At 39.6% G+C, this 12,271-nt stretch overlaps 1 protein-coding gene across 1 annotated transcript in view; it reads right to left on the minus strand.

Moving 5' to 3' along the window:
- Nucleotides 1-12,271, minus strand: part of Pde9 (phosphodiesterase 9) — a 171,831-nt gene that overhangs the window by 24,611 nt on the left and 134,949 nt on the right. The window lies entirely within an intron of this gene.

A 12,271-nucleotide genomic window follows, 5' to 3' on the forward strand; every position in this document is an offset into this window, starting at 1 on the left:
GAGAGAGAGAAATATATACATATATATATATATATATATATAGAGAGAGAGAGAGAGAGAGAGAGAGAGACCAGCAAGTGAGCTGAAGCCAAAATGAAACCAAATCGAAGTCCAGTGAAAAGTGAAAATGAAACGGAACAGCAAACGCTAAAATGGCGGAAATACACTGGCCGTACCAGGAGGCGGTAGGCGGGGCAGCCGTCCAGTTACAGTTTTGTAGTTTGCCTCGTTTTTTGTGCCATGGGCGGGAAATTAAATTTTCAATCGGCAACACGCTTCACTGACCAGATGAAACAACAACAAAAACAAAACATCAACAGCAGCAGATTTCTCTGTGTGTGTGTGTGTGTGTGTGTGTATGGCACAGGTGCATTTCAGGTACGACAACTGAGCTGAGCTGTTGATCTGTGGCCAACGGCCCCGAAAAACCAGACTGAGTTCCCCAAATGCCCAGCGTTGCCCATAGAATATCGATGACAACTGCCAAAAATGGACATCGGAGCCGCAACACACGTTGCAACACTGGAGGCGCCACCCTGCAACCTTTGCGGTTGGTAACGCTATGCAGCTATGCAACACTGGCTCGCATTGTTAGTTAATTCACAAAAGTGCATATTCGTCGGAATTCGCTGTGCTTCGATTCGTTCCGTTTTGTTGGTCCTTTACCAATTGACTTTAAATTTTAGGGCAATGTTTTTTAAGCGTAGGCCCTTAATCTGCATTAACTGTGTTCATGAGCTGTTTATATTTTTGAGACACATAGCTTTAGTAAGCGCAAGGCTCTCAATGTGTAATATTTTCTTCAGATATTCAGTTGAGAAGTTCCCGTACTATTTTTAATATATTTAGTCTATTGGTTGGTTATTTTTTAGCCTTAGCTTGGCATATAAATTGTTCTTCGTCTTCAACATCAAGTTTAAACAAGCACAAGCGTCTGTAATTTTAGTTTAACCCTAATCTTACTTTCTATGTGTTCTCCTTGTTCACTTTATGAGCAACGAGGTTAAAGCAGGCTGTTAAGTCCCGCTTTTTGTAGGGGAGACTGAACACAAAGATATTCTTCTCCCCAGCTACTTGCCTTTGCCTAACAGTTATTTTTCACTTTTCTTATGAGTTACATGTCGAAATATATATATACGAAAAATATATATATTGTTTTCTTGATGAGTAACATCTAACCCAGCTATTTTCTATTTATTTTAATTTAATTACACGCCTAAATGTTCACTTAATGAGCAATAGCTCTGTTTGATGGCTATTCACTTATTTGACTCAATAAGTTTTCTGCATGCAATTGGAAAATTGGTAAATTTTGCATCTATTTGGCCTACATGTTCACTTTACGTGCAGTTAAGCCGTTAATTGGCCAGATAGCTGTTTGTTTTGCATATCAGCAGGTAATTAGTGGCTAGGCCCTCCGTTTTTATTAGCCTTATTTATAGGAGAGCAATTGCTTTTAGTTCTCCATGTTCACTTAATTGCTATCAATATTGATTTCAAATGTGTGCCTTCTTAATTTCCTTGAGCGTTTGCTCGCTTTGCAGCTTTGCAGCTTTGCAGTGTGTCAGTTGCATTTGGCGATTGATTTATTATGCACCGTCCTCCACGTTCACTTAGTTTTGGCTAGCAAGTTAAGCAAAAGCATGGCATTAAAACAGTTTTTGCCCTTCACATGAAATTCTCACAGATGTGTGAGCGAGTGTTTGTGTGTAATTTATTAACCTCCAGTGTCACTTGCACAGTTTGACAAGCACATTTTGGATATGGATGGTTCTATTGTTAATTTACTGCGTGACCCATTTTGGCCCGAGGCAGCTCGATCAAAATAGTTGCGCGGCTTGTGTAAATTGCAAAATTCCCTGCTCACACTTGCCCACGCTCCCTTTGCCTTTCACATTCACTTTCACCTTTGCCTTTGCCTTTGCCTTTGCCTTTGCTGCCCACCGCAGCCACTTGTTAACCTGCCACGCCCCATCCCCTAGAGCATGGGCAAATAGGCGCACACATAATCAAGAATGGAAATTTGATTAAAATTGCTGCTTTTGATGCACAAAGAAATTAAAATGCTGACAGCCAGCAAAAGCAGAAAGAGTTAAAAGAGTGTGTGTGGGCGCGTCTGTGCGTGTTTGTGTGTGCGCAAGTGTGCGCAAGTGTGCGTGAGTGTGTGCTACCCCACCAGAGGAATTTACCTGGGCTAGCCACGCCTTGTGGTCGACGCACACATGTGGAGCTGCTGCAAGCCAAACACTTTGCGGGCTGCGTTTATAATTAATTTACTGCCACTTACAATTTTTAATTAAGCACAGTTCTCAGCGCATTTCTATTTGGCGCGGAACCGCGCACCTATCAGCCAGTCACATACCCCCCTTCCCCCACATAGGCTGTATGCCCCCCCCCCCTCCCCCCTTAGTCCCTTCTCTAGACTACTTTGTGGAGTTGTGCCAACAATGTTGGGGGCCATTTGGCAGTTATGTTGCCGCTGTAACTTTTTAAATGTTCACGCATTCAAGCTACGAATGAAGTGGGTCAGGGGTTCGAACTCCGCCACCCGCATAAGTGTTGTAATATCTTCATAAAAAAACAGTGGCCAAATACAAATTACACTCTTGAATGAGAATAGTCACAGAAAGTTTTATAATAATAATCAAGGCTGCAAATCCAAAAAGAATGTTTATGAACCCAGTTTTTGGTTTGAGCCTTTATTGCCATATTTTGTAAATTTCAGCACATAACATATTTTGCTTATCCAACAAATCTTTTGTATGTACCTCTCATAATAAATAAAAATAAATAAATGGTTCAAAACCAGTTGGCGGCCTTTTTAATAGCAATGAAATAGCTGAATCCCGTATTGATTAATATTAACATTAACATTTAAAGTTTAACACGAATGTTAAAGGAGTTGCATAAGTAATAAATATTATTTTTAGCATAGGATATGGTTGTAATCGATCTACCCAGTGCGGTCTATACTCACAGGAATCCTCGCGGTTTAGTTGTCTGATTCTTCTCTTCTTCTGAGAATATCTATCCATCCCTTTAAATATATTTTTATGATGGAATTCAAGTGACAGGCCATTCCTTGAGTTAAAGATCAGCTATCTTCAGTTAAGTTTTAATGACTTATATATATATTCTATATGGACTATATGACAGCGACATGATCTAAGAAAATAGTCGAAGGCAAACTACTGCAGACAATGGAAACTATCTATATTATCATTGGCATTGCCAGACAAGTTTATGATATACTAATTTGATCCACCTGAATCAGAAATTTATTTGGAATATACCCAAAAGAATCATTTAAAGCTACTTCTATTAACATGAACTCAAAACTAAGAGGACTCCGATTAACTTTATCATCCTGATCGAAAATTGTGCAGTATGTAAGCATTTCGTGAGATAAGAACAATACTTCATAACGTGAACAAATGGACAAAGCGTCTATAATTCCCAACAGGTTTTTGCTGTAATTTGTAATTTGTAATAACTATGCAATAATAGGGATTTTAGGGTATTACAAAATTTGCATTGCACTTGAATATAAGAATGAAAAAAAATCAATATCGCAATTATTATGCGTGCCACCAGGCACATGACATACGCATGCTGAAAAAGTGAATGCCAGCGAATGCATTCATGAATATTACGAATACTTTATGCAGCGGCACAGCGATTCGTTGGCTACGTATGCTGCGCATATGTTTTTTTTTTCTCCCTTTCTGTCGCTCTTGCAACGCAGGTGAACTTGGGCCCATTCGCCCGTTTTTTGCTTCTGCTGCTTCTTTTTTTTTTTTTTTTGGTTGTGCGTTTCGCTCAGCCCTTTTCGCACCTTTTGCTCACCCTTTTTCCTACCTTTTTCTCACTTGGCTCGTCTCAATGTTAAATTGAATTAAACTTTTCTTCTTCTCCCTTATTTTTTTTGTTTTTGTTTGCGCGAACTTTTCCCCGACTCCACCCGCTGGCCGCACTTGCCGCGTGACAATTTGATCGATGAGTTTCGAATGCCCTCAACAGAACTTCACAACCGCCCCCCCCCCCCCCCTCTCACCCCTTCCTGAAACTCTGCTGCATTCCTCTTGCGGCAGCTGCAAAATATTAACTGTCAATTATGTTTCGTTAGGGTTGGCTCTGTGGTTGTGTGCGTGTGTGTGGTCTTGGGACTTCAAATTTACATACTGCATTCACATGTGTGGCATGCATTGATGCATCATTTGTGTTTGCAGCATGCGGTATGTGGCATGAAAAATTCCAATTGCCACCCAAAATGACAGCTGTCATAATGGCAGCAACAGGCACTTCCGCGGAACGGGCTGTGCGTGGGTGTGCGAGGGTGTGTGTGGGGTGTGGAAGGAGGGGGGCGTTGTGTAGTGGTCCTTTTACACCAAAATGTCTCAATTACTTGCACTCCTTCGCGTTAATGAGGCGCAACTCAAGACACAAACGATTATAAGCAATCAAGTTAATTGAGGCAGAACGGCGATTGGCCACAGCAACAAGATATGCCACATGAGAGACGCTTTGACATACACAAACACACACACACACACACACTGACAAACTTACATACACACTCGACAGTTTGTGGCCAAGACAGCGAAAACCCAAGCAATTGCCAATTATGCATTTGCTTATCATATAGTTTCCCTTTATTAATTCTTAATGGTGTAGTCTTTCCTAGTTCCCATTTCTGTGCAGTTTGTTTTAATCTTTCTTGTTCTTATACTTTATGCTTTCCACTGTCTTCCGCTGTCTCATTATGCTCTCTATTCTCTTTCTCTCTCTCTATACTCTTTTCTGCACTTTCATTCTTCCCATTCTTCATCTCTTTATGCATTGTATTCTCTTATTATTCTTCTGACTGTTGTATTTCGTATACACTCCTAGTTTTTTATACTCTCCTTTATCTTGAATCTAAACCTTTATTCTTCCTATACTTTTCTACAGCTTTCTTATATTTGGAACTTCTTCTTGCTCTTATACTTATACACAATACGCTTCTTTCCCCCACCTCTAATTACTCTTAAACTTTACACTTCCCATACCACCTTTATTTTTATGCTCCACCTTATTTTCATGTTCTGCATACACCACTTCATTTCTTGAACCCAGTTTCATTATTTTCCCCCACTTCTCATTATTTTCTCGTGTTTAACTGTTTAATCCCCATGTTTCTCTTATTTTATTTACATCTCCTCATCCTTTAACTTAATATGCTCCTTTGCTTTGCACTCATCTTTATACTAATGCTTTCTATACTCCCATCCTTTTTTCATTATGATTTTCTTGCCCATCTGCTCCTCATCCTTTTATTCGTTGTACTTCATTTCAGTCTCCTCCTTACCTTTTGATCGGTATGCCTCACATCATTCTTAACTCATCATAATTTGTTGTATTCGGTCTTATACTAATACGCTCTGTATTCCTTCTAATCCTTATTCGGACTATGCCCAGCTTCGTACTTACACCATCTTTTTTCTGATACCCTCACTAATTCCTTAACTCCTTCTGCAATCCCTACTCTCTATTCCCAACTGGCACATTAATCAGTTTCTGGCTTAGGGCACCGCAGCAGCCGCTGCCCATATTGGCCACGCCCACGTGCAGTATTTGGTCAAGTGACGCCCATATTTATAGCCATAATACGATTGTATCTGGCGGCGTCTTTTTCCATTTGATTAGTCGTGACTTGTTGGGGACATTTTGCTTGACCTTTGAGCAAATTCATTCGGCAACATTTCGAATAATATTCCAAACGCTTTTGTTGTTTTATTTGCAACACCTGAAATTATGAGGCATGGAAATATCTCCCATTCACATTCAGAATGAAAATCTCACAATCCGAATTAAATACTAAGAGCTCGTATTAATTCAAAGATTGACTAATTTGATTGATGGACTAAGCGGTATATTTGACATTTAGTTTGAATGACCTTTTCATTTGTCTTTGGACTAATTAGTACTTTTATTTAGTCCAGATTTACTTTTCTATCTTTGGTTATTTATTCGATCTACATTTATACGGTATATTGTAATTATAATTTTCTAAATGACAACAACATTGACCTGTGCAATGGGATTCCATTTGTAAGCATGCAACTTCGATTTTGATTCATGCAACATTATTTCGAATGATACGAACTGCATTCGTCTGCGGTACACAATGTAGCCATCATTCATTCAAGTTATTTGATTAAAACGATTTATGTAAATACGTGAAATCTGAGGAACTGGTCAGCGTCTCTGACATTCACATATTCGTTCTAGATGACAACTACATTTAACCGATAGTTAAATACAAGCAATCCAATTTAATTGTCTGTCATTCATTTCAGATGACACTCACTTGCAACATTCGTTTACCATTTTATGCAGCTGTCTTTCTTATAGAAGATTGACAGGGTATTCGAAGTCGTGCAGCCGAAGGATGTTTTTCTGCCAAAGATTTTTGTTCTGTTCGTTGTTGTTGTTGTTCGTGTTCTGTTTTGTTAAACATGCATATTAAATGTGTCTGTGTGAGTCCAAATAAGACACTCTCATACACACACACACACACACTGATAAAAGGGCAAAGACTGTAAAAAGACGACGAATAACATTGCGTTAAATAATTAATTACAATCAATTAATTAATTAGAGAGCGCAAAGGGGGGTCATTAGGGCAAGCAGGCGGCAACAGCCAGCAGCAACAGGCCAAAAACAACAACAGCGACAAAAAAAAAAAGACATTTGTACGACGACAACAACAACAACAAGAACAACAAGAACAACAATATCAACAACAACAACAACTGATATAAGCAACTTGTATACATAATGTGGTCGTAATCAACATCAGCGCATGTTTTGTTGGCCCTTTTTTTCGGCAGCTTCTCTGCTGCTTCGTTTATTTTTTGTGCTTTTTTATACCCTGTAATTGTTGAGCAACTGTGTGTGACAGGCAGATAAAGGCATTTCCGAGCGATGACCAGCTGCCATCTGTGTCTGCTTGTCCTTCTTCTTCTTCTGTTTGCATTATTTGTATAAATATCGATTTGGCGACCTAATCATAGTTCATGTTTATCATATTTAATATTCAAGAATGCATTTCCTAAACACAGTGTGGGGCAAAGTAAAGAAGAAGCACAGCCGCAGCATGAACTGTGAGTTTTGTTTTGTTAGCAACTGCAGCTAGGCGCTGAGTTTAGGGTATCTTCTAGTCGGGCACTGCCGACTACAGCACGCTGACTTGTTTTTTGTGATGCTCTTTCTTTGGCCATTGCTTCAAGTGTCACATACATACAAACTCACACACACACACACACACAGACGCAGGCGCACACTCATATTTTATTGCATATTGTTAGGCGTGAAATGATGTTTTATACACTCGCATAATTAATGGCCATTTTAGCCAACAGCAAGCCTTTGCTTCGCCCCCCTCGCCTAACCTTGGCTCCAGCCTCGTTTGCCATTTGCATTGATTTATGAAACTTTTGCCAGCCCCCTGACCCCCGCCTCAAGTTTTTCTATTGCTGTTTTGGCGTTTTGATGTGGTCAAAGGCAACCACATAGCTAATTGTTTAATTTATGGACTAGCATTGGGACTCTTTGACCGGCTGCCCACGTTCTGTTTGTAGTTAAGATTCTGGCCGGCACACTTGTTGCCAATTAGCCATTGGGCCCATGGGCCACTGGGCTCTCGGCATGCCCACCTAGCAGCACTTGACCGCTTTGTTGGCCCCATTTGGCCCCAAAACAATTAGCAGGAACAACCACAAAAGTCAATCTGCTGATTAAATGATAACATCTAAGATTTTTCGATATTTAACGTAGCGTATTCCCTTATGGCTAAAGTTTATTTGTTTTTCAATATATCTTGATCAAACTCGGCAATCACAAGCTTCACTATTCTCCTAATATATATTTGCATAATCGCATTAAATCGGACTACCATATCAGAGGAATAATTGGTCGAAGAAAAAATGCATGCCTATATCTACAAGAATATTTGCTCTTCGGCTTTCTTTCTGTTTGTTTTTAAATCAATTCAAAATTGACAAAAATTGTGCTCTTGAAAGCCTCGAAGCTTTAATGAAACCCAATTCAAGTTCAAAAAAAATGAATTTTATGTCTGTCTTGAGTTTTTGACATACTATCATTTCGAATCGACACATATTAAAATATGTGTGCATTTATTGCTCTCATGTTAATTGCTTGCAGAAAACAAATAAATGATACAAATAAATGTCAAAAAAAGGAAACAAGAATTAATATTGCAATCCGTGACAAGCAAACGTTTGAGCTTTGTTATGAACAACATATGATCCGCTTTGTATGTCATATGATTTTGGAGTATTTGTTATTCCATTGTCTATGCATAGAGACATTCAAAGTTTGTGTTGTCTGTTTCCGAATTTGTTGCTAATTCCATTGCCATTGCTCTGTGCTGGAATATTAATGCACTCGTGTTTGTGGGTAACAGCTTTTATTCTAATAAAATAATTCAAAAATTTATTTAAAGGCGCGCACAAAAGTAGGCAACACATGAGGGAAAAGCACAAACGTTGCGCATACGCCGCGTGTCACAAATTAATTATTGCACAGCACGTTATGCATTGTTGTTTGTTGTTTATTGTTTGCTGCTGTTATTGTTAATAGTTGTTATTGTTGCCGCTTGTTTTGCATTGAGTATTTTGGCCAGATGAAACTCATTTCAACAGCGGTTGCAGTCAGGGCTGAAGCTGTGGCTGGGGCCGAAAGTGGCAAGGGCAAACCACAGAAACGCTTGCGGTCAATGCAAATAAAGCAAAAGTAAAAACACTGCAGCCGCAGGTGAGCTGGGCAACGTACACGCACTAACACACATCTACACACACGCACACATACATACATCATGTTAGTGGCAGGCAGGCAGGTGAAAAATTTGCAAATTGATGGCCAAGAACCAGCATATAACAACAATAACAGCACTAACAGCAGGAAAGAGACAGAGAAAATGCGAAAGAGACGGCGCGACTGAGAGACAGAGAGAGAGAGAGAGATAGAGGGAGGGAGTAGCGAAAAGGAAAGAGGAAGCGGAAGAGGTAGTATGTGCAGGACCAGGCAGCTGAGGCAAATGAAAATGAATCAACGAGGCTCCAACACAGCGATGGCAGCGACCACACACACATGTGTGTGTGTGTGTGTGTGCGTGTGTGTGTGAGTATGTGGCTTGCGTGCGTGTGTAAACGTGTGTGTCTCTCTGCACTTAATTGAAACTTGTCTTTGGCATTTTGGGCGCCATAACACCAAGCACTCGCCGCCTGCACGTCTATCTTTGCGTCATTTCCGTCATTCGTTTGGTTTTTCTATTTGCCGTTTTCCACTTTCGATTGTGAATTGCGAGCATTTGCAAGCAATTTGTTTTTTCTGCAACTATGCAGACCTGGGCGCATGGTTTTCCTTTCGAGTACCTTAAAAGATCCTCTTCTATTTAAATTTGCTTATCAAATGCACAAAATTCGTTGCAGTTGTTGGTCAAACTTTCAATTCATCAAAATAGTATTGGTGCAATGCGTACTTTAATCTGAGTTCCAAAAAGTATGCACGATATAAGTACTTTTGATATATTATATAGCCTCGATTAAGGGTCGAGCTGAGCTAACCTTGTTCGTGTCTCTGTCTATTAATGGAATTTTGAAGATGTTAAATCGCTTAGAGTTAAATTGTTGTATCGTGACTCTCACATATCACGCTTACAGAGATAACTTGAAGCAAGAAGAATAACGATCCCTTCCGATCCATTTAGGAGTCAAAGTTCTTAAACCAGTCGCAACATTTGACAAACACTTAATATTCATCGACCATATTCGATAACGAACACACATCAAATAACATTAAGTAAAGTTACAGGGTATATCGCCTGGTCATGTATAGCTGCATGTTCTGTGGGTCTCTTGTTATTTTATCATTTTGCCTAATTTATTTTAAATGTGAGTAATTATTTACAAGTACCCAATATACAAACACACCAACACAAACATACATACACATACCTACACATACATACACAAGCACAGAAAAATTAGAACATCTGAGCACCTCGGTCAGGCTCATCATGAACTCTATTATAACAGATTAAATTTACAAGCTGCACAATGGGCCAAATTACATTTTAATGTGGCAAAAATTCAAAATTGAAGATGTTCACAAAATACAATGTCAAACTGTAAAGTTGTGCAACATAGGTATGTGGCTGTTAAGTTAACAGCTGTTAAGGACAGCTGTTACAGAAGAACAGCAGGTATTTATTATTTGAGATATTGAGCTGACAGTTTTGAGAAGAGACACAAAATAACGAATACTAAATACCCTTGTGAATGAGGAGCTAATTCCAAGACCGATAACTGGTGCAAAAAAAAGAAGACCAACAAAAGTATTCACTTATTTCACAGAATGTATCGATTTGTCCCATCGTGCGCTGGCAGCACGTCCACACACACGCACACAAATTTGATTGATACGCGCGTAATCACGTTCTTTACTCGCCGCTGCCTCGTAGCGTGTGTGTCTGCGTGTGTGTGTGTGTGTGTGTGTGTATGTGCCTTGTGTGTTGTGTGTGTCTGCCATACATTTTGCGAGATTAAACGCTTTGTATTGATTAAATGAGTTTAGAGAGTTTGCAGCTGGCCAACTCTCGTTCACCTTCCCAGTCTAACCGATGCGCACACACACTCAAGCACACACACACTCAAGCACACACACACTCAAGCACACACACACGCACACACACGCACACATATTGCTGGGTTGACATTATTCGGGCAGCTGCTCTTTCGTTCGCTTCCTCGCTTTTTCGTTTCCTCTTGTGTTCCCAACAAATTAAAAGCTTTGCATAAATAAATTTTCTATGAACGTCGCTTGAGCCGTCCTCTTGCCAAAACACAACACAGCACACACGCACACACATAATTGAGTTGTGCTGCAGAAATTGTGCAACTCAATTTCGCCAATCGGTAGATGATCTAAGCTGATGGCTTAAGTTGATAAATTCTATATAGACGAACTATAGAACTTTAACGAACTTTAGATTGTTTTTCCTTTGCTCACGTTTCTAAAATATTTTAACCAAATATACGCAAAAGCCCACTACGATTGTACAAGTAGTAAAATAAAGAAATTGAATTAGAATAAAAGAGTTTTGCTTTTCATAAAATATTTATACATTCATATTTATACAAATGGCAGCTGTAATTGAGATTCGTAGTTATTGAAGCAAAATATGATTGGAAAATTCATATCTTCAAATTAAAACTCTCTTGAGTTTTGATGCTGCGCTGTATTTGTTTGTTTTTGTTTCAGTTTAGGTGAATGAATTGATTGCCAGATCTTTGAATTAAAATAATAAATAAATACCTGATTTATGGCAGAAAAACATTTCAAACTATTTTTACTCTAACAGATTTCTTTAGTTTTCATCAATTTATAAATGAAGAAAAACCCGCTTTTGGACACATTTAAAGTATTTTCTGAATTTATTTTTAAAGTTTTTGCTGCTTTTCTGCTGCTGTTGTTGTTGTTGTTGTTGTTGCTGCTGCTGCTGCTGCTGTTGCGAAGGTAGTTTAAGCCCAATTTTCGACTTGGGTACGTGAAATGCAAACGCAACCAAATGGGATTAACAAGGCTCAGGTTCAGACACTGGCGAGCTCTGCAGAAGGGCTGTCGGCTGTCTGGCAGTGTCCCTTTTTTTTTTAGGGCCAGGGCCAAATTTAATGCCGCAATGAAAGTATTATGAAGAAAAGGGAGGGGCGGGTGCTGGGGTGCCGGGGTGGGCACACTTTAATTGCTCCCAATGTCAATAAATGATTTAAAAGTGGGCGGAATTTTGACAGCTGTCAAATGCGTCAGAGGGAATAAGATAAAGAGAGGGATCAAAGGGAGGGGGGGGGGGGTGGGCGAGCAGTGGGGCTGGGGAGCGGGTGGAAACAATTGACGGTATGTGAGTATGTGTGTGTGTTGGGTCGTAGGAAAAGATCGCAGTCTGGCAAAAAAAAAATTAAATTAACACCAAATAAATAACTCATCAAATATGCGAGATGTGTGTAGGGAGGGGAGGGGGCGTGGCTAGGCATTTATGTGTGTGTGTGTGTGTGTGTGTGTGTGTGTGTGCGTGTGCGTGTGTGTGTGTGTTGTCTGGCGTTGTCGTCTCTCATCAAAGTCAATTTCCTTGTTGATTTTTGCTTATTTGCGCATCTAAATGGATTTTTATCGCAATGTTTTGCAATGTCCTTCCGGCATCGGAAGGCAT

This window comes from Drosophila montana, unplaced genomic scaffold (genome assembly GCF_035044405.1).
Source record: "Drosophila montana isolate Dmon_TW-CO22-7 unplaced genomic scaffold, ASM3504440v1 contig_920_1, whole genome shotgun sequence".
In the NCBI taxonomy this organism is placed as follows: Eukaryota; Metazoa; Arthropoda; class Insecta; order Diptera; family Drosophilidae; genus Drosophila; species Drosophila montana.